We start from the raw sequence: 22,678 nt of genomic DNA on the forward strand, positions 1-22,678 counted from the left end.
GCCAGAAGCGGTATTTGAACCCACAAGTCCAGGAGAGCATACAACCTGAACGTAGTCCCCCAGACCGCTCAACCATTCGGCAGCTTGCAGATTTTGGTGAGATACCAAAGATCATCGTAAGCATCAACAAAAAAGGTTTATCTTTTTTGACTAAGCAAGCAACTAAAAGCGCTTCAAAACAATAGACGGGAGAGAAGGCATTGTTCGTCTGATAGTGTGCTCCAAGCATGTGCTAACCTGTGTTAAGGGAATCCTGCAAGTAAAGGTTTGAGTGAGTTGTGCACATGATCTAATGTGAATGGTGTGATCCATTTTGATTAATACAAAAGGTTTTATCTATATTTGTAATTCTGCCTGTAATGACAATCAGATCACTACTAAAAAGCGATTTCTACAGAGCAGAATAATAGGGCTAGGTGGAAAGAGTGAAAACTGCAAGATTTTAATTTCCCAAATCATTAAAATTATTTAAAAATTATGCGTGACATCAAACTTTGATTCAAGCAATAGGTATTGTTCTGATAACACATTCCATTCAAGGTATATCCCACCTGTGTAAAGTGGCATTCAAGGTCTCGCTCCCAGGGTAAGAGCATGCAGTCACAGTGACCTACATGGCGATGAAAATTTTCTGCAACCAGAAGAGAATTGGGTCATGTTAAGAGCTTAATTGTTGAAGTGAGATTAAAGGACTATAAAATCTCGACTTTTTGATTTTGGCATTCAGAGGGCTGTAAAGAGAAAGTGTTGAAAGATGCTTTCTCATAGGCAAAAACCACTTTCAGAAGGTTTGATGTTCACGATAGCCTTTACTAAGAAAATTTGGCCTCAGTGAGAATCGAACTCACGACCCCTGGTTTACAAGACCAGTGCTCTAACCCCTAAGCTATGAAGCCTGCATTTTGAAACAGTCCCACAATATTTTTGACCAATTCTATATTCCTTTTTCAAAAATCTTAGAATGTCATAAGTAGGAATGAACCCATGCTTCCTGAAAAGATCATGCGGCCATCCTCAAATACACAAGTCGAAAAAATTGCGAAACTCAAAGAAAGTTTGGTCGTGCTAAGAGTCCAATTCTTGGGATGAAATATAAAGCCTGGAGCAGTTTTTCATTCCCTGGTGCAGCACTGCTTTATATTAGTTGAGGATTTAATAGTCAGAGGGTTGAACAGAAAAAGTTTTGAAGGACTTTTTCCTTCCTTGATTCAAATTGCAGGTTTAAAAGCAAAGCGCTCACATCAGCCCAGTATGTGTGCATATCTTTTCTTTTAGTTATGTTCTGATAGAACCCTGTTGAAAAAACCTAAGCAGATTTGAAAGCTGGTAGTAACATCAATTCACCATTAAAAAGCATCTTATGTACTAGAATATTTAGCTTCTTGAGAACAGCCACATTGGTTCTACTAACATGGTTCCAAAACAGCTCTTTTCACCATCAGCCTAGACTAAGATGTTAAGCCCCAGTTCTTAATGCCTCGGTAATCCTCGTGCTGCTTGGCACTACAATCCTTTTTCTTCATTCTTACCAGAAGGTCTTTTTATTCTGAAAATATTTTCATGTAGCAATTGCTAAAACATCCTGGGTAATATTTAAGCAAAACTGAGCTGCCAGAAGCGGTATTTGAACCCACAAGTCCAGGAGAGCATACAACCTGAACGTAGTCCCCCAGACCGCTCAACCATTCGGCAGCTTGCAGATTTTGGTGAGATACCAAAGATCATCGTAAGCATCAACAAAAAAGGTTTATCTTTTTTGACTAAGCAAGCAACTAAAAGCGCTTCAAAACAATAGACGGGAGAGAAGGCATTGTTCGTCTGATAGTGTGCTCCAAGCATGTGCTAACCTGTGTTAAGGGAATCCTGCAAGTAAAGGTTTGAGTGAGTTGTGCACATGATCTAATGTGAATGGTGTGATCCATTTTGATTAATACAAAAGGTTTTATCTATATTTGTAATTCTGCCTGTAATGACAATCAGATCACTACTAAAAAGCGATTTCTACAGAGCAGAATAATAGGGCTAGGTGGAAAGAGTGAAAACTGCAAGATTTTAATTTCCCAAATCATTAAAATTATTTAAAAATTATGCGTGACATCAAACTTTGATTCAAGCAATAGGTATTGTTCTGATAACACATTCCATTCAAGGTATATCCCACCTGTGTAAAGTGGCATTCAAGGTCTCGCTCCCAGGGTAAGAGCATGCAGTCACAGTGACCTACATGGCGATGAAAATTTTCTGCAACCAGAAGAGAATTGGGTCATGTTAAGAGCTTAATTGTTGAAGTGAGATTAAAGGACTATAAAATCTCGACTTTTTGATTTTGGCATTCAGAGGGCTGTAAAGAGAAAGTGTTGAAAGATGCTTTCTCATAGGCAAAAACCACTTTCAGAAGGTTTGATGTTCACGATAGCCTTTACTAAGAAAATTTGGCCTCAGTGAGAATCGAACTCACGACCCCTGGTTTACAAGACCAGTGCTCTAACCCCTGAGCTATGAAGCCTGCATTTTGAAACAGTCCCACAATATTTTTGACCAATTCTATATTCCTTTTTCAAAAATCTTAGAATGTCATAAGTAGGAATGAACCCATGCTTCCTGAAAAGATCATGCGGCCATCCTCAAATACACAAGTCGAAAAAATTGCGAAACTCAAAGAAAGTTTGGTCGTGCTAAGAGTCCAATTCTTGGGATGAAATATAAAGCCTGGAGCAGTTTTTCATTCCCTGGTGCAGCACTGCTTTATATTAGTTGAGGATTTAATAGTCAGAGGGTTGAACAGAAAAAGTTTTGAAGGACTTTTTCCTTCCTTGATTCAAATTGCAGGTTTAAAAGCAAAGCGCTCACATCAGCCCAGTATGTGTGCATATCTTTTCTTTTAGTTATGTTCTGATAGAACCCTGTTGAAAAAACCTAAGCAGATTTGAAAGCTGGTAGTAACATCAATTCACCATTAAAAAGCATCTTATGTACTAGAATATTTAGCTTCTTGAGAACAGCCACATTGGTTCTACTAACATGGTTCCAAAACAGCTCTTTTCACCATCAGCCTAGACTAAGATGTTAAGCCCCAGTTCTTAATGCCTCGGTAATCCTCGTGCTGCTTGGCACTACAATCCTTTTTCTTCATTCTTACCAGAAGGTCTTTTTATTCTGAAAATATTTTCATGTAGCAATTGCTAAAACATCCTGGGTAATATTTAAGCAAAACTGAGCTGCCAGAAGCGGTATTTGAACCCACAAGTCCAGGAGAGCATACAACCTGAACGTAGTCCCCCAGACCGCTCAACCATTCGGCAGCTTGCAGATTTTGGTGAGATACCAAAGATCATCGTAAGCATCAACAAAAAAGGTTTATCTTTTTTGACTAAGCAAGCAACTAAAAGCGCTTCAAAACAATAGACGGGAGAGAAGGCATTGTTCGTCTGATAGTGTGCTCCAAGCATGTGCTAACCTGTGTTAAGGGAATCCTGCAAGTAAAGGTTTGAGTGAGTTGTGCACATGATCTAATGTGAATGGTGTGATCCATTTTGATTAATACAAAAGGTTTTATCTATATTTGTAATTCTGCCTGTAATGACAATCAGATCACTACTAAAAAGCGATTTCTACAGAGCAGAATAATAGGGCTAGGTGGAAAGAGTGAAAACTGCAAGATTTTAATTTCCCAAATCATTAAAATTATTTAAAAATTATGCGTGACATCAAACTTTGATTCAAGCAATAGGTATTGTTCTGATAACACATTCCATTCAAGGTATATCCCACCTGTGTAAAGTGGCATTCAAGGTCTCGCTCCCAGGGTAAGAGCATGCAGTCACAGTGACCTACATGGCGATGAAAATTTTCTGCAACCAGAAGAGAATTGGGTCATGTTAAGAGCTTAATTGTTGAAGTGAGATTAAAGGACTATAAAATCTCGACTTTTTGATTTTGGCATTCAGAGGGCTGTAAAGAGAAAGTGTTGAAAGATGCTTTCTCATAGGCAAAAACCACTTTCAGAAGGTTTGATGTTCACGATAGCCTTTACTAAGAAAATTTGGCCTCAGTGAGAATCGAACTCACGACCCCTGGTTTACAAGACCAGTGCTCTAACCCCTGAGCTATGAAGCCTGCATTTTGAAAGAGTCCCACAATATTTTTGACCAATTCTATATTCCTTTTTCAAAAATCTTAGAATGTCATAAGTAGGAATGAACCCATGCTTCCTGAAAAGATCATGCGGCCATCCTCAAATACACAAGTCGAAAAAATTGCGAAACTCAAAGAAAGTTTGGTCGTGCTAAGAGTCCAATTCTTGGGATGAAATATAAAGCCTGGAGCAGTTTTTCATTCCCTGGTGCAGCACTGCTTTATATTAGTTGAGGATTTAATAGTCAGAGGGTTGAACAGAAAAAGTTTTGAAGGACTTTTTCCTTCCTTGATTCAAATTGCAGGTTTAAAAGCAAAGCGCTCACATCAGCCCAGTATGTGTGCATATCTTTTCTTTTAGTTATGTTCTGATAGAACCCTGTTGAAAAAACCTAAGCAGATTTGAAAGCTGGTAGTAACATCAATTCACCATTAAAAAACATCTTATGTACTAGAATATTTAGCTTCTTGAGAACAGCCACATTGGTTCTACTAACATGGTTCCAAAACAGCTCTTTTCACCATCAGCCTAGACTAAGATGTTAAGCCCCAGTTCTTAATGCCTCGGTAATCCTCGTGCTGCTTGGCACTGCAATCCTTTTTCTTCATTCTTACCAGAAGGTCTTTTTATTCTGAAAATATTTTCATGTAGCAATTGCTAAAACATCCTGGGTAATATTTAAGCAAAACTGAGCTGCCAGAAGCGGTATTTGAGCCCACAAGTCCAGGAGAGCATACAACCTGAACGTAGTCCCCCAGACCGCTCAACCATTCGGCAGCTTGCAGATTTTGGTGAGATACCAAAGATCATCGTAAGCATCAACAAAAAAGGTTTATCTTTTTTGACTAAGCAAGCAACTAAAAGCGCTTCAAAACAATAGACGGGAGAGAAGGCATTGTTCGTCTGATAGTGTGCTCCAAGCATGTGCTAACCTGTGTTAAGGGAATCCTGCAAGTAAAGGTTTGAGTGAGTTGTGCACATGATCTAATGTGAATGGTGTGATCCATTTTGATTAATACAAAAGGTTTTATCTATATTTGTAATTCTGCCTGTAATGACAATCAGATCACTACTAAAAAGCGATTTCTACAGAGCAGAATAATAGGGCTAGGTGGAAAGAGTGAAAACTGCAAGATTTTAATTTCCCAAATCATTAAAATTATTTAAAAATTATGCGTGACATCAAACTTTGATTCAAGCAATAGGTATTGTTCTGATAACACATTCCATTCAAGGTATATCCCACCTGTGTAAAGTGGCATTCAAGGTCTCGCTCCCAGGGTAAGAGCATGCAGTCACAGTGACCTACATGGCGATGAAAATTTTCTGCAACCAGAAGAGAATTGGGTCATGTTAAGAGCTTAATTGTTGAAGTGAGATTAAAGGACTATAAAATCTCGACTTTTTGATTTTGGCATTCAGAGGGCTGTAAAGAGAAAGTGTTGAAAGATCCTTTCTCATAGGCAAAAACCACTTTCAGAAGGTTTGATGTTCACGATAGCCTTTACTAAGAAAATTTGGCCTCAGTGAGAATCGAACTCACGACCCCTGGTTTACAAGACCAGTGCATGAGTCTAACCCCTGAGCTATGAAGCCTGCATTTTGAAAGAGTCCCACAATATTTTTGACCAATTCTATATTCCTTTTTCAAAAATCTTAGAATGTCATAAGTAGGAATGAACCCATGCTTCCTGAAAAGATCATGCGGCCATCCTCAAATACACAAGTCGAAAAAATTGCGAAACTCAAAGAAAGTTTGGTCGTGCTAAGAGTCCAATTCTTGGGATGAAATATAAAGCCTGGAGCAGTTTTTCATTCCCTGGTGCAGCACTGCTTTATATTAGTTGAGGATTTAATAGTCAGAGGGTTGAACAGAAAAAGTTTTGAAGGACTTTTTCCTTCCTTGATTCAAATTGCAGGTTTAAAAGCAAAGCGCTCACATCAGCCCAGTATGTGTGCATATCTTTTCTTTTAGTTATGTTCTGATAGAACCCTGTTGAAAAAACCTAAGCAGATTTGAAAGCTGGTAGTAACATCAATTCACCATTAAAAAGCATCTTATGTACTAGAATATTTAGCTTCTTGAGAACAGCCACATTGGTTCTACTAACATGGTTCCAAAACAGCTCTTTTCACCATCAGCCTAGACTAAGATGTTAAGCCCCAGTTCTTAATGCCTCGGTAATCCTCGTGCTGCTTGGCACTGCAATCCTTTTTCTTCATTCTTACCAGAAGGTCTTTTTATTCTGAAAATATTTTCATGTAGCAATTGCTAAAACATCCTGGGTAATATTTAAGCAAAACTGAGCTGCCAGAAGCGGTATTTGAGCCCACAAGTCCAGGAGAGCATACAACCTGAACGTAGTCCCCCAGACCGCTCAACCATTCGGCAGCTTGCAGATTTTGGTGAGATACCAAAGATCATCGTAAGCATCAACAAAAAAGGTTTATCTTTTTTGACTAAGCAAGCAACTAAAAGCGCTTCAAAACAATAGACGGGAGAGAAGGCATTGTTCGTCTGATAGTGTGCTCCAAGCATGTGCTAACCTGTGTTAAGGGAATCCTGCAAGTAAAGGTTTGAGTGAGTTGTGCACATGATCTAATGTGAATGGTGTGATCCATTTTGATTAATACAAAAGGTTTTATCTATATTTGTAATTCTGCCTGTAATGACAATCAGATCACTACTAAAAAGCGATTTCTACAGAGCAGAATAATAGGGCTAGGTGGAAAGAGTGAAAACTGCAAGATTTTAATTTCCCAAATCATTAAAATTATTTAAAAATTATGCGTGACATCAAACTTTGATTCAAGCAATAGGTATTGTTCTGATAACACATTCCATTCAAGGTATATCCCACCTGTGTAAAGTGGCATTCAAGGTCTCGCTCCCAGGGTAAGAGCATGCAGTCACAGTGACCTACATGGCGATGAAAATTTTCTGCAACCAGAAGAGAATTGGGTCATGTTAAGAGCTTAATTGTTGAAGTGAGATTAAAGGACTATAAAATCTCGACTTTTTGATTTTGGCATTCAGAGGGCTGTAAAGAGAAAGTGTTGAAAGATGCTTTCTCATAGGCAAAAACCACTTTCAGAAGGTTTGATGTTCACGATAGCCTTTACTAAGAAAATTTGGCCTCAGTGAGAATCGAACTCACGACCCCTGGTTTACAAGACCAGTGCTCTAACCCCTGAGCTATGAAGCCTGCATTTTGAAACAGTCCCACAATATTTTTGACCAATTCTATATTCCTTTTTCAAAAATCTTAGAATGTCATAAGTAGGAATGAACCCATGCTTCCTGAAAAGATCATGCGGCCATCCTCAAATACACAAGTCGAAAAAATTGCGAAACTCAAAGAAAGTTTGGTCGTGCTAAGAGTCCAATTCTTGGGATGAAATATAAAGCCTGGAGCAGTTTTTCATTCCCTGGTGCAGCACTGCTTTATATTAGTTGAGGATTTAATAGTCAGAGGGTTGAACAGAAAAAGTTTTGAAGGACTTTTTCCTTCCTTGATTCAAATTGCAGGTTTAAAAGCAAAGCGCTCACATCAGCCCAGTATGTGTGCATATCTTTTCTTTTAGTTATGTTCTGATAGAACCCTGTTGAAAAAACCTAAGCAGATTTGAAAGCTGGTAGTAACATCAATTCACCATTAAAAAGCATCTTATGTACTAGAATATTTAGCTTCTTGAGAACAGCCACATTGGTTCTACTAACATGGTTCCAAAACAGCTCTTTTCACCATCAGCCTAGACTAAGATGTTAAGCCCCAGTTCTTAATGCCTCGGTAATCCTCGTGCTGCTTGGCACTGCAATCCTTTTTCTTCATTCTTACCAGAAGGTCTTTTTATTCTGAAAATATTTTCATGTAGCAATTGCTAAAACATCCTGGGTAATATTTAAGCAAAACTGAGCTGCCAGAAGCGGTATTTGAGCCCACAAGTCCAGGAGAGCATACAACCTGAACGTAGTCCCCCAGACCGCTCAACCATTCGGCAGCTTGCAGATTTTGGTGAGATACCAAAGATCATCGTAAGCATCAACAAAAAAGGTTTATCTTTTTTGACTAAGCAAGCAACTAAAAGCGCTTCAAAACAATAGACGGGAGAGAAGGCATTGTTCGTCTGATAGTGTGCTCCAAGCATGTGCTAACCTGTGTTAAGGGAATCCTGCAAGTAAAGGTTTGAGTGAGTTGTGCACATGATCTAATGTGAATGGTGTGATCCATTTTGATTAATACAAAAGGTTTTATCTATATTTGTAATTCTGCCTGTAATGACAATCAGATCACTACTAAAAAGCGATTTCTACAGAGCAGAATAATAGGGCTAGGTGGAAAGAGTGAAAACTGCAAGATTTTAATTTCCCAAATCATTAAAATTATTTAAAAATTATGCGTGACATCAAACTTTGATTCAAGCAATAGGTATTGTTCTGATAACACATTCCATTCAAGGTATATCCCACCTGTGTAAAGTGGCATTCAAGGTCTCGCTCCCAGGGTAAGAGCATGCAGTCACAGTGACCTACATGGCGATGAAAATTTTCTGCAACCAGAAGAGAATTGGGTCATGTTAAGAGCTTAATTGTTGAAGTGAGATTAAAGGACTATAAAATCTCGACTTTTTGATTTTGGCATTCAGAGGGCTGTAAAGAGAAAGTGTTGAAAGATGCTTTCTCATAGGCAAAAACCACTTTCAGAAGGTTTGATGTTCACGATAGCCTTTACTAAGAAAATTTGGCCTCAGTGAGAATCGAACTCACGACCCCTGGTTTACAAGACCAGTGCTCTAACCCCTGAGCTATGAAGCCTGCATTTTGAAAGAGTCCCACAATATTTTTGACCAATTCTATATTCCTTTTTCAAAAATCTTAGAATGTCATAAGTAGGAATGAACCCATGCTTCCTGAAAAGATCATGCGGCCATCCTCAAATACACAAGTCGAAAAAATTGCGAAACTCAAAGAAAGTTTGGTCGTGCTAAGAGTCCAATTCTTGGGATGAAATATAAAGCCTGGAGCAGTTTTTCATTCCCTGGTGCAGCACTGCTTTATATTAGTTGAGGATTTAATAGTCAGAGGGTTGAACAGAAAAAGTTTTGAAGGACTTTTTCCTTCCTTGATTCAAATTGCAGGTTTAAAAGCAAAGCGCTCACATCAGCCCAGTATGTGTGCATATCTTTTCTTTTAGTTATGTTCTGATAGAACCCTGTTGAAAAAACCTAAGCAGATTTGAAAGCTGGTAGTAACATCAATTCACCATTAAAAAGCATCTTATGTACTAGAATATTTAGCTTCTTGAGAACAGCCACATTGGTTCTACTAACATGGTTCCAAAACAGCTCTTTTCACCATCAGCCTAGACTAAGATGTTAAGCCCCAGTTCTTAATGCCTCGGTAATCCTCGTGCTGCTTGGCACTGCAATCCTTTTTCTTCATTCTTACCAGAAGGTCTTTTTATTCTGAAAATATTTTCATGTAGCAATTGCTAAAACATCCTGGGTAATATTTAAGCAAAACTGAGCTGCCAGAAGCGGTATTTGAGCCCACAAGTCCAGGAGAGCATACAACCTGAACGTAGTCCCCCAGACCGCTCAACCATTCGGCAGCTTGCAGATTTTGGTGAGATACCAAAGATCATCGTAAGCATCAACAAAAAAGGTTTATCTTTTTTGACTAAGCAAGCAACTAAAAGCGCTTCAAAACAATAGACGGGAGAGAAGGCATTGTTCGTCTGATAGTGTGCTCCAAGCATGTGCTAACCTGTGTTAAGGGAATCCTGCAAGTAAAGGTTTGAGTGAGTTGTGCACATGATCTAATGTGAATGGTGTGATCCATTTTGATTAATACAAAAGGTTTTATCTATATTTGTAATTCTGCCTGTAATGACAATCAGATCACTACTAAAAAGCGATTTCTACAGAGCAGAATAATAGGGCTAGGTGGAAAGAGTGAAAACTGCAAGATTTTAATTTCCCAAATCATTAAAATTATTTAAAAATTATGCGTGACATCAAACTTTGATTCAAGCAATAGGTATTGTTCTGATAACACATTCCATTCAAGGTATATCCCACCTGTGTAAAGTGGCATTCAAGGTCTCGCTCCCAGGGTAAGAGCATGCAGTCACAGTGACCTACATGGCGATGAAAATTTTCTGCAACCAGAAGAGAATTGGGTCATGTTAAGAGCTTAATTGTTGAAGTGAGATTAAAGGACTATAAAATCTCGACTTTTTGATTTTGGCATTCAGAGGGCTGTAAAGAGAAAGTGTTGAAAGATCCTTTCTCATAGGCAAAAACCACTTTCAGAAGGTTTGATGTTCACGATAGCCTTTACTAAGAAAATTTGGCCTCAGTGAGAATCGAACTCACGACCCCTGGTTTACAAGACCAGTGCATGAGTCTAACCCCTGAGCTATGAAGCCTGCATTTTGAAAGAGTCCCACAATATTTTTGACCAATTCTATATTCCTTTTTCAAAAATCTTAGAATGTCATAAGTAGGAATGAACCCATGCTTCCTGAAAAGATCATGCGGCCATCCTCAAATACACAAGTCGAAAAAATTGCGAAACTCAAAGAAAGTTTGGTCGTGCTAAGAGTCCAATTCTTGGGATGAAATATAAAGCCTGGAGCAGTTTTTCATTCCCTGGTGCAGCACTGCTTTATATTAGTTGAGGATTTAATAGTCAGAGGGTTGAACAGAAAAAGTTTTGAAGGACTTTTTCCTTCCTTGATTCAAATTGCAGGTTTAAAAGCAAAGCGCTCACATCAGCCCAGTATGTGTGCATATCTTTTCTTTTAGTTATGTTCTGATAGAACCCTGTTGAAAAAACCTAAGCAGATTTGAAAGCTGGTAGTAACATCAATTCACCATTAAAAAGCATCTTATGTACTAGAATATTTAGCTTCTTGAGAACAGCCACATTGGTTCTACTAACATGGTTCCAAAACAGCTCTTTTCACCATCAGCCTAGACTAAGATGTTAAGCCCCAGTTCTTAATGCCTCGGTAATCCTCGTGCTGCTTGGCACTGCAATCCTTTTTCTTCATTCTTACCAGAAGGTCTTTTTATTCTGAAAATATTTTCATGTAGCAATTGCTAAAACATCCTGGGTAATATTTAAGCAAAACTGAGCTGCCAGAAGCGGTATTTGAGCCCACAAGTCCAGGAGAGCATACAACCTGAACGTAGTCCCCCAGACCGCTCAACCATTCGGCAGCTTGCAGATTTTGGTGAGATACCAAAGATTATCGTAAGCATCAACAAAAAAGGTTTATCTTTTTTGACTAAGCAAGCAACTAAAAGCGCTTCAAAACAATAGACGGGAGAGAAGGCATTGTTCGTCTGATAGTGTGCTCCAAGCATGTGCTAACCTGTGTTAAGGGAATCCTGCAAGTAAAGGTTTGAGTGAGTTGTGCACATGATCTAATGTGAATGGTGTGATCCATTTTGATTAATACAAAAGGTTTTATCTATATTTGTAATTCTGCCTGTAATGACAATCAGATCACTACTAAAAAGCGATTTCTACAGAGCAGAATAATAGGGCTAGGTGGAAAGAGTGAAAACTGCAAGATTTTAATTTCCCAAATCATTAAAATTATTTAAAAATTATGCGTGACATCAAACTTTGATTCAAGCAATAGGTATTGTTCTGATAACACATTCCATTCAAGGTATATCCCACCTGTGTAAAGTGGCATTCAAGGTCTCGCTCCCAGGGTAAGAGCATGCAGTCACAGTGACCTACATGGCGATGAAAATTTTCTGCAACCAGAAGAGAATTGGGTCATGTTAAGAGCTTAATTGTTGAAGTGAGATTAAAGGACTATAAAATCTCGACTTTTTGATTTTGGCATTCAGAGGGCTGTAAAGAGAAAGTGTTGAAAGATCCTTTCTCATAGGCAAAAACCACTTTCAGAAGGTTTGATGTTCACGATAGCCTTTACTAAGAAAATTTGGCCTCAGTGAGAATCGAACTCACGACCCCTGGTTTACAAGACCAGTGCATGAGTCTAACCCCTGAGCTATGAAGCCTGCATTTTGAAAGAGTCCCACAATATTTTTGACCAATTCTATATTCCTTTTTCAAAAATCTTAGAATGTCATAAGTAGGAATGAACCCATGCTTCCTGAAAAGATCATGCGGCCATCCTCAAATACACAAGTCGAAAAAATTGCGAAACTCAAAGAAAGTTTGGTCGTGCTAAGAGTCCAATTCTTGGGATGAAATATAAAGCCTGGAGCAGTTTTTCATTCCCTGGTGCAGCACTGCTTTATATTAGTTGAGGATTTAATAGTCAGAGGGTTGAACAGAAAAAGTTTTGAAGGACTTTTTCCTTCCTTGATTCAAATTGCAGGTTTAAAAGCAAAGCGCTCACATCAGCCCAGTATGTGTGCATATCTTTTCTTTTAGTTATGTTCTGATAGAACCCTGTTGAAAAAACCTAAGCAGATTTGAAAGCTGGTAGTAACATCAATTCACCATTAAAAAGCATCTTATGTACTAGAATATTTAGCTTCTTGAGAACAGCCACATTGGTTCTACTAACATGGTTCCAAAACAGCTCTTTTCACCATCAGCCTAGACTAAGATGTTAAGCCCCAGTTCTTAATGCCTCGGTAATCCTCGTGCTGCTTGGCACTGCAATCCTTTTTCTTCATTCTTACCAGAAGGTCTTTTTATTCTGAAAATATTTTCATGTAGCAATTGCTAAAACATCCTGGGTAATATTTAAGCAAAACTGAGCTGCCAGAAGCAGTATTTGAGCCCACAAGTCCAGGAGAGCATACAACCTGAACGTAGTCCCCCAGACCGCTCAACCATTCGGCAGCTTGCAGATTTTGGTGAGATACCAAAGATCATCGTAAGCATCAACAAAAAAGGTTTATCTTTTTTGACTAAGCAAGCAACTAAAAGCGCTTCAAAACAATAGACGGGAGAGAAGGCATTGTTCGTCTGATAGTGTGCTCCAAGCATGTGCTAACCTGTGTTAAGGGAATCCTGCAAGTAAAGGTTTGAGTGAGTTGTGCACATGATCTAATGTGAATGGTGTGATCCATTTTGATTAATACAAAAGGTTTTATCTATATTTGTAATTCTGCCTGTAATGACAATCAGATCACTACTAAAAAGCGATTTCTACAGAGCAGAATAATAGGGCTAGGTGGAAAGAGTGAAAACTGCAAGATTTTAATTTCCCAAATCATTAAAATTATTTAAAAATTATGCGTGACATCAAACTTTGATTCAAGCAATAGGTATTGTTCTGATAACACATTCCATTCAAGGTATATCCCACCTGTGTAAAGTGGCATTCAAGGTCTCGCTCCCAGGGTAAGAGCATGCAGTCACAGTGACCTACATGGCGATGAAAATTTTCTGCAACCAGAAGAGAATTGGGTCATGTTAAGAGCTTAATTGTTGAAGTGAGATTAAAGGACTATAAAATCTCGACTTTTTGATTTTGGCATTCAGAGGGCTGTAAAGAGAAAGTGTTGAAAGATCCTTTCTCATAGGCAAAAACCACTTTCAGAAGGTTTGATGTTCACGATAGCCTTTACTAAGAAAATTTGGCCTCAGTGAGAATCGAACTCACGACCCCTGGTTTACAAGACCAGTGCATGAGTCTAACCCCTGAGCTATGAAGCCTGCATTTTGAAAGAGTCCCACAATATTTTTGACCAATTCTATATTCCTTTTTCAAAAATCTTAGAATGTCATAAGTAGGAATGAACCCATGCTTCCTGAAAAGATCATGCGGCCATCCTCAAATACACAAGTCGAAAAAATTGCGAAACTCAAAGAAAGTTTGGTCGTGCTAAGAGTCCAATTCTTGGGATGAAATATAAAGCCTGGAGCAGTTTTTCATTCCCTGGTGCAGCACTGCTTTATATTAGTTGAGGATTTAATAGTCAGAGGGTTGAACAGAAAAAGTTTTGAAGGACTTTTTCCTTCCTTGATTCAAATTGCAGGTTTAAAAGCAAAGCGCTCACATCAGCCCAGTATGTGTGCATATCTTTTCTTTTAGTTATGTTCTGATAGAACCCTGTTGAAAAAACCTAAGCAGATTTGAAAGCTGGTAGTAACATCAATTCACCATTAAAAAGCATCTTATGTACTAGAATATTTAGCTTCTTGAGAACAGCCACATTGGTTCTACTAACATGGTTCCAAAACAGCTCTTTTCACCATCAGCCTAGACTAAGATGTTAAGCCCCAGTTCTTAATGCCTCGGTAATCCTCGTGCTGCTTGGCACTGCAATCCTTTTTCTTCATTCTTACCAGAAGGTCTTTTTATTCTGAAAATATTTTCATGTAGCAATTGCTAAAACATCCTGGGTAATATTTAAGCAAAACTGAGCTGCCAGAAGCGGTATTTGAGCCCACAAGTCCAGGAGAGCATACAACCTGAACGTAGTCCCCCAGACCGCTCAACCATTCGGCAGCTTGCAGATTTTGGTGAGATACCAAAGATCATCGTAAGCATCAACAAAAAAGGTTTATCTTTTTTGACTAAGCAAGCAACTAAAAGCGCTTCAAAACAATAGACGGGAGAGAAGGCATTGTTCGTCTGATAGTGTGCTCCAAGCATGTGCTAACCTGTGTTAAGGGAATCCTGCAAGTAAAGGTTTGAGTGAGTTGTGCACATGATCTAATGTGAATGGTGTGATCCATTTTGATTAATACAAAAGGTTTTATCTATATTTGTAATTCTGCCTGTAATGACAATCAGATCACTACTAAAAAGCGATTTCTACAGAGCAGAATAATAGGGCTAGGTGGAAAGAGTGAAAACTGCAAGATTTTAATTTCCCAAATCATTAAAATTATTTAAAAATTATGCGTGACATCAAACTTTGATTCAAGCAATAGGTATTGTTCTGATAACACATTCCATTCAAGGTATATCCCACCTGTGTAAAGTGGCATTCAAGGTCTCGCTCCCAGGGTAAGAGCATGCAGTCACAGTGACCTACATGGCGATGAAAATTTTCTGCAACCAGAAGAGAATTGGGTCATGTTAAGAGCTTAATTGTTGAAGTGAGATTAAAGGACTATAAAATCTCGACTTTTTGATTTTGGCATTCAGAGGGCTGTAAAGAGAAAGTGTTGAAAGATGCTTTCTCATAGGCAAAAACCACTTTCAGAAGGTTTGATGTTCACGATAGCCTTTACTAAGAAAATTTGGCCTCAGTGAGAATCGAACTCACGACCCCTGGTTTACAAGACCAGTGCTCTAACCCCTGAGCTATGAAGCCTGCATTTTGAAAGAGTCCCACAATATTTTTGACCAATTCTATATTCCTTTTTCAAAAATCTTAGAATGTCATAAGTAGGAATGAACCCATGCTTCCTGAAAAGATCATGCGGCCATCCTCAAATACACAAGTCGAAAAAATTGCGAAACTCAAAGAAAGTTTGGTCGTGCTAAGAGTCCAATTCTTGGGATGAAATATAAAGCCTGGAGCAGTTTTTCATTCCCTGGTGCAGCACTGCTTTATATTAGTTGAGGATTTAATAGTCAGAGGGTTGAACAGAAAAAGTTTTGAAGGACTTTTTCCTTCCTTGATTCAAATTGCAGGTTTAAAAGCAAAGCGCTCACATCAGCCCAGTATGTGTGCATATCTTTTCTTTTAGTTATGTTCTGATAGAACCCTGTTGAAAAAACCTAAGCAGATTTGAAAGCTGGTAGTAACATCAATTCACCATTAAAAAGCATCTTATGTACTAGAATATTTAGCTTCTTGAGAACAGCCACATTGGTTCTACTAACATGGTTCCAAAACAGCTCTTTTCACCATCAGCCTAGACTAAGATGTTAAGCCCCAGTTCTTAATGCCTCGGTAATCCTCGTGCTGCTTGGCACTGCAATCCTTTTTCTTCATTCTTACCAGAAGGTCTTTTTATTCTGAAAATATTTTCATGTAGCAATTGCTAAAACATCCTGGGTAATATTTAAGCAAAACTGAGCTGCCAGAAGCGGTATTTGAGCCCACAAGTCCAGGAGAGCATACAACCTGAACGTAGTCCCCCAGACCGCTCAACCATTCGGCAGCTTGCAGATTTTGGTGAGATACCAAAGATCATCGTAAGCATCAACAAAAAAGGTTTATCTTTTTTGACTAAGCAAGCAACTAAAAGCGCTTCAAAACAATAGACGGGAGAGAAGGCATTGTTCGTCTGATAGTGTGCTCCAAGCATGTGCTAACCTGTGTTAAGGGAATCCTGCAAGTAAAGGTTTGAGTGAGTTGTGCACATGATCTAATGTGAATGGTGTGATCCATTTTGATTAATACAAAAGGTTTTATCTATATTTGTAATTCTGCCTGTAATGACAATCAGATCACTACTAAAAAGCGATTTCTACAGAGCAGAATAATAGGGCTAGGTGGAAAGAGTGAAAACTGCAAGATTTTAATTTCCCAAATCATTAAAATTATTTAAAAATTATGCGTGACATCAAACTTTGATTCAAGCAATAGGTATTGTTCTGATAACACATTCCATTCAAGGTATATCCCACCTGTGTAAAGTGGCATTCAAGGTCTCGCTCCCAGGGTAAGAGCATGCAGTCACAGTGACCTACATGGCGATGAAAATTTTCTGCAACCAGAAGAGAATTGGGTCATGTTAAGAGCTTAATTGTTGAAGTGAGATTAAAGGACTATAAAATCTCGACTTTTTGATTTTGGCATTCAGAGGGCTGTAAAGAGAAAGTGTTGAAAGATCCTTTCTCATAGGCAAAAACCACTTTCAGAAGGTTTGATGTTCACGATAGCCTTTACTAAGAAAATTTGGCCTCAGTGAGAATCGAACTCACGACCCCTGGTTTACAAGACCAGTGCATGAGTCTAACCCCTGAGCTATGAAGCCTGCATTTTGAAAGAGTCCCACAATATTTTTGACCAATTCTATATTCCTTTTTCAAAAATCTTAGAATGTCATAAGTAGGAATGAACCCATGCTTCCTGAAAAGATCATGCGGCCATCCTCAAATACACAAGTCGAAAAAATTGCGAAACTCAAAGAAAGTTTGGTCGTGCTAAGAGTCCAATTCTTGGGATGAAATATAAAGCCTGGAGCAGTTTTTCATTCCCTGGTGCAGCACTGCTTTATATTAGTTGAGGATTTAATAGTCAGAGGGTTGAACAGAAAAAGTTTTGAAGGACTTTTTCCTTCCTTGATTCAAATTGCAGGTTTAAAAGCAAAGCGCTCACATCAGCCCAGTATGTGTGCATATCTTTTCTTTTAGTTATGTTCTGATAGAACCCTGTTGAAAAAACCTAAGCAGATTTGAAAGCTGGTAGTAACATCAATTCACCATTAAAAAGCATCTTATGTACTAGAATATTTAGCTTCTTGAGAACAGCCACATTGGTTCTACTAACATGGTTCCAAAACAGCTCTTTTCACCATCAGCCTAGACTAAGATGTTAAGCCCCAGTTCTTAATGCCTCGGTAATCCTCGTGCTGCTTGGCACTGCAATCCTTTTTCTTCATTCTTACCAGAAGGTCTTTTTATTCTGAAAATATTTTCATGTAGCAATTGCTAAAACATCCTGGGTAATATTTAAGCAAAACTGAGCTGCCAGAAGCGGTATTTGAGCCCACAAGTCCAGGAGAGCATACAACCTGAACGTAGTCCCCCAGACCGCTCAACCATTCGGCAGCTTGCAGATTTTGGTGAGATACCAAAGATCATCGTAAGCATCAACAAAAAAGGTTTATCTTTTTTGACTAAGCAAGCAACTAAAAGCGCTTCAAAACAATAGACGGGAGAGAAGGCATTGTTCGTCTGATAGTGTGCTCCAAGCATGTGCTAACCTGTGTTAAGGGAATCCTGCAAGTAAAGGTTTGAGTGAGTTGTGCACATGATCTAATGTGAATGGTGTGATCCATTTTGATTAATACAAAAGGTTTTATCTATATTTGTAATTCTGCCTGTAATGACAATCAGATCACTACTAAAAAGCGATTTCTACAGAGCAGAATAATAGGGCTAGGTGGAAAGAGTGAAAACTGCAAGATTTTAATTTCCCAAATCATTAAAATTATTTAAAAATTATGCGTGACATCAAACTTTGATTCAAGCAATAGGTATTGTTCTGATAACACATTCCATTCAAGGTATATCCCACCTGTGTAAAGTGGCATTCAAGGTCTCGCTCCCAGGGTAAGAGCATGCAGTCACAGTGACCTACATGGCGATGAAAATTTTCTGCAACCAGAAGAGAATTGGGTCATGTTAAGAGCTTAATTGTTGAAGTGAGATTAAAGGACTATAAAATCTCGACTTTTTGATTTTGGCATTCAGAGGGCTGTAAAGAGAAAGTGTTGAAAGATGCTTTCTCATAGGCAAAAACCACTTTCAGAAGGTTTGATGTTCACGATAGCCTTTACTAAGAAAATTTGGCCTCAGTGAGAATCGAACTCACGACCCCTGGTTTACAAGACCAGTGCTCTAACCCCTGAGCTATGAAGCCTGCATTTTGAAAGAGTCCCACAATATTTTTGACCAATTCTATATTCCTTTTTCAAAAATCTTAGAATGTCATAAGTAGGAATGAACCCATGCTTCCTGAAAAGATCATGCGGCCATCCTCAAATACACAAGTCGAAAAAATTGCGAAACTCAAAGAAAGTTTGGTCGTGCTAAGAGTCCAATTCTTGGGATGAAATATAAAGCCTGGAGCAGTTTTTCATTCCCTGGTGCAGCACTGCTTTATATTAGTTGAGGATTTAATAGTCAGAGGGTTGAACAGAAAAAGTTTTGAAGGACTTTTTCCTTCCTTGATTCAAATTGCAGGTTTAAAAGCAAAGCGCTCACATCAGCCCAGTATGTGTGCATATCTTTTCTTTTAGTTATGTTCTGATAGAACCCTGTTGAAAAAACCTAAGCAGATTTGAAAGCTGGTAGTAACATCAATTCACCATTAAAAAGCATCTTATGTACTAGAATATTTAGCTTCTTGAGAACAGCCACATTGGTTCTACTAACATGGTTCCAAAACAGCTCTTTTCACCATCAGCCTAGACTAAGATGTTAAGCCCCAGTTCTTAATGCCTCGGTAATCCTCGTGCTGCTTGGCACTGCAATCCTTTTTCTTCATTCTTACCAGAAGGTCTTTTTATTCTGAAAATATTTTCATGTAGCAATTGCTAAAACATCCTGGGTAATATTTAAGCAAAACTGAGCTGCCAGAAGCGGTATTTGAGCCCACAAGTCCAGGAGAGCATACAACCTGAACGTAGTCCCCCAGACCGCTCAACCATTCGGCAGCTTGCAGATTTTGGTGAGATACCAAAGATCATCGTAAGCATCAACAAAAAAGGTTTATCTTTTTTGACTAAGCAAGCAACTAAAAGCGCTTCAAAACAATAGACGGGAGAGAAGGCATTGTTCGTCTGATAGTGTGCTCCAAGCATGTGCTAACCTGTGTTAAGGGAATCCTGCAAGTAAAGGTTTGAGTGAGTTGTGCACATGATCTAATGTGAATGGTGTGATCCATTTTGATTAATACAAAAGGTTTTATCTATATTTGTAATTCTGCCTGTAATGACAATCAGATCACTACTAAAAAGCGATTTCTACAGAGCAGAATAATAGGGCTAGGTGGAAAGAGTGAAAACTGCAAGATTTTAATTTCCCAAATCATTAAAATTATTTAAAAATTATGCGTGACATCAAACTTTGATTCAAGCAATAGGTATTGTTCTGATAACACATTCCATTCAAGGTATATCCCACCTGTGTAAAGTGGCATTCAAGGTCTCGCTCCCAGGGTAAGAGCATGCAGTCACAGTGACCTACATGGCGATGAAAATTTTCTGCAACCAGAAGAGAATTGGGTCATGTTAAGAGCTTAATTGTTGAAGTGAGATTAAAGGACTATAAAATCTCGACTTTTTGATTTTGGCATTCAGAGGGCTGTAAAGAGAAAGTGTTGAAAGATCCTTTCTCATAGGCAAAAACCACTTTCAGAAGGTTTGATGTTCACGATAGCCTTTACTAAGAAAATTTGGCCTCAGTGAGAATCGAACTCACGACCCCTGGTTTACAAGACCAGTGCATGAGTCTAACCCCTGAGCTATGAAGCCTGCATTTTGAAAGAGTCCCACAATATTTTTGACCAATTCTATATTCCTTTTTCAAAAATCTTAGAATGTCATAAGTAGGAATGAACCCATGCTTCCTGAAAAGATCATGCGGCCATCCTCAAATACACAAGTCGAAAAAATTGCGAAACTCAAAGAAAGTTTGGTCGTGCTAAGAGTCCAATTCTTGGGATGAAATATAAAGCCTGGAGCAGTTTTTCATTCCCTGGTGCAGCACTGCTTTATATTAGTTGAGGATTTAATAGTCAGAGGGTTGAACAGAAAAAGTTTTGAAGGACTTTTTCCTTCCTTGATTCAAATTGCAGGTTTAAAAGCAAAGCGCTCACATCAGCCCAGTATGTGTGCATATCTTTTCTTTTAGTTATGTTCTGATAGAACCCTGTTGAAAAAACCTAAGCAGATTTGAAAGCTGGTAGTAACATCAATTCACCATTAAAAAGCATCTTATGTACTAGAATATTTAGCTTCTTGAGAACAGCCACATTGGTTCTACTAACATGGTTCCAAAACAGCTCTTTTCACCATCAGCCTAGACTAAGATGTTAAGCCCCAGTTCTTAATGCCTCGGTAATCCTCGTGCTGCTTGGCACTACAATCCTTTTTCTTCATTCTTACCAGAAGGTCTTTTTATTCTGAAAATATTTTCATGTAGCAATTGCTAAAACATCCTGGGTAATATTTAAGCAAAACTGAGCTGCCAGAAGCGGTATTTGAACCCACAAGTCCAGGAGAGCATACAACCTGAACGTAGTCCCCCAGACCGCTCAACCATTCGGCAGCTTGCAGATTTTGGTGAGATACCAAAGATCATCGTAAGCATCAACAAAAAAGGTTTATCTTTTTTGACTAAGCAAGCAACTAAAAGCGCTTCAAAACAATAGACGGGAGAGAAGGCATTGTTCGTCTGATAGTGTGCTCCAAGCATGTGCTAACCTGTGTTAAGGGAATCCTGCAAGTAAAGGTTTGAGTGAGTTGTGCACATGATCTAATGTGAATGGTGTGATCCATTTTGATTAATACAAAAGGTTTTATCTATATTTGTAATTCTGCCTGTAATGACAATCAGATCACTACTAAAAAGCGATTTCTACAGAGCAGAATAATAGGGCTAGGTGGAAAGAGTGAAAACTGCAAGATTTTAATTTCCCAAATCATTAAAATTATTTAAAAATTATGCGTGACATCAAACTTTGATTCAAGCAATAGGTATTGTTCTGATAACACATTCCATTCAAGGTATATCCCACCTGTGTAAAGTGGCATTCAAGGTCTCGCTCCCAGGGTAAGAGCATGCAGTCACAGTGACCTACATGGCGATGAAAATTTTCTGCAACCAGAAGAGAATTGGGTCATGTTAAGAGCTTAATTGTTGAAGTGAGATTAAAGGACTATAAAATCTCGACTTTTTGATTTTGGCATTCAGAGGGCTGTAAAGAGAAAGTGTTGAAAGATGCTTTCTCATAGGCAAAAACCACTTTCAGAAGGTTTGATGTTCACGATAGCCTTTACTAAGAAAATTTGGCCTCAGTGAGAATCGAACTCACGACCCCTGGTTTACAAGACCAGTGCTCTAACCCCTGAGCACTCTAACCCCTGCATTTTGAAACAGTCCCACAATATTTTTGACCAATTCTATATTCCTTTTTCAAAAATCTTAGAATGTCATAAGTAGGAATGAACCCATGCTTCCTGAAAAGATCATGCGGCCATCCTCAAATACACAAGTCGAAAAAATTGCGAAACTCAAAGAAAGTTTGGTCGTGCTAAGAGTCCAATTCTTGGGATGAAATATAAAGCCTGGAGCAGTTTTTCATTCCCTGGTGCAGCACTGCTTTATATTAGTTGAGGATTTAATAGTCAGAGGGTTGAACAGAAAAAGTTTTGAAGGACTTTTTCCTTCCTTGATTCAAATTGCAGGTTTAAAAGCAAAGCGCTCACATCAGCCCAGTATGTGTGCATATCTTTTCTTTTAGTTATGTTCTGATAGAACCCTGTTGAAAAAACCTAAGCAGATTTGAAAGCTGGTAGTAACATCAATTCACCATTAAAAAGCATCTTATGTACTAGAATATTTAGCTTCTTGAGAACAGCCACATTGGTTCTACTAACATGGTTCCAAAACAGCTCTTTTCACCATCAGCCTAGACTAAGATGTTAAGCCCCAGTTCTTAATGCCTCGGTAATCCTCGTGCTGCTTGGCACTGCAATCCTTTTTCTTCATTCTTACCAGAAGGTCTTTTTATTCTGAAAATATTTTCATGTAGCAATTGCTAAAACATCCTGGGTAATATTTAAGCAAAACTGAGCTGCCAGAAGCGGTATTTGAACCCACAAGTCCAGGAGAGCATACAACCTGAACGTAGTCCCCCAGACCGCTCAACCATTCGGCAGCTTGCAGATTTTGGTGAGATACC

At 38.6% G+C, this 22,678-nt stretch overlaps 7 non-coding genes across 7 annotated transcripts; all 7 read right to left on the reverse strand.

Annotated features, from left to right (window-relative positions):
* Positions 1–823: 823 nt before the first annotated feature.
* TRNAT-UGU (transfer RNA threonine (anticodon UGU)) lies at positions 824–896 on the reverse strand. Its single transcript has one exon. It is a non-coding gene; the product is annotated as a tRNA-Thr (tRNA).
* A 1,537-nt stretch (positions 897–2,433) lies between these two features.
* TRNAT-UGU (transfer RNA threonine (anticodon UGU)) lies at positions 2,434–2,506 on the reverse strand. The gene has a single exon. It is a non-coding gene; the product is annotated as a tRNA-Thr (tRNA).
* Positions 2,507–4,043: 1,537 nt separating this feature from the next.
* On the reverse strand, positions 4,044–4,116 carry TRNAT-UGU (transfer RNA threonine (anticodon UGU)). Its single transcript has one exon. It is a non-coding gene; the product is annotated as a tRNA-Thr (tRNA).
* A 3,152-nt stretch (positions 4,117–7,268) lies between these two features.
* Positions 7,269–7,341, reverse strand: TRNAT-UGU (transfer RNA threonine (anticodon UGU)). The gene has a single exon. It is a non-coding gene; the product is annotated as a tRNA-Thr (tRNA).
* A 1,537-nt stretch (positions 7,342–8,878) lies between these two features.
* TRNAT-UGU (transfer RNA threonine (anticodon UGU)) lies at positions 8,879–8,951 on the reverse strand. The gene has a single exon. It is a non-coding gene; the product is annotated as a tRNA-Thr (tRNA).
* Positions 8,952–15,333: 6,382 nt separating this feature from the next.
* On the reverse strand, positions 15,334–15,406 carry TRNAT-UGU (transfer RNA threonine (anticodon UGU)). Its single transcript has one exon. It is a non-coding gene; the product is annotated as a tRNA-Thr (tRNA).
* Positions 15,407–18,558: 3,152 nt separating this feature from the next.
* TRNAT-UGU (transfer RNA threonine (anticodon UGU)) lies at positions 18,559–18,631 on the reverse strand. Its single transcript has one exon. It is a non-coding gene; the product is annotated as a tRNA-Thr (tRNA).
* Between the last annotated feature and the right edge of the window lie 4,047 nt (positions 18,632–22,678).

Source organism: Eleutherodactylus coqui, chromosome 7 (assembly GCF_035609145.1).
Source record: "Eleutherodactylus coqui strain aEleCoq1 chromosome 7, aEleCoq1.hap1, whole genome shotgun sequence".
In the NCBI taxonomy this organism is placed as follows: domain Eukaryota; kingdom Metazoa; phylum Chordata; class Amphibia; order Anura; family Eleutherodactylidae; genus Eleutherodactylus; species Eleutherodactylus coqui.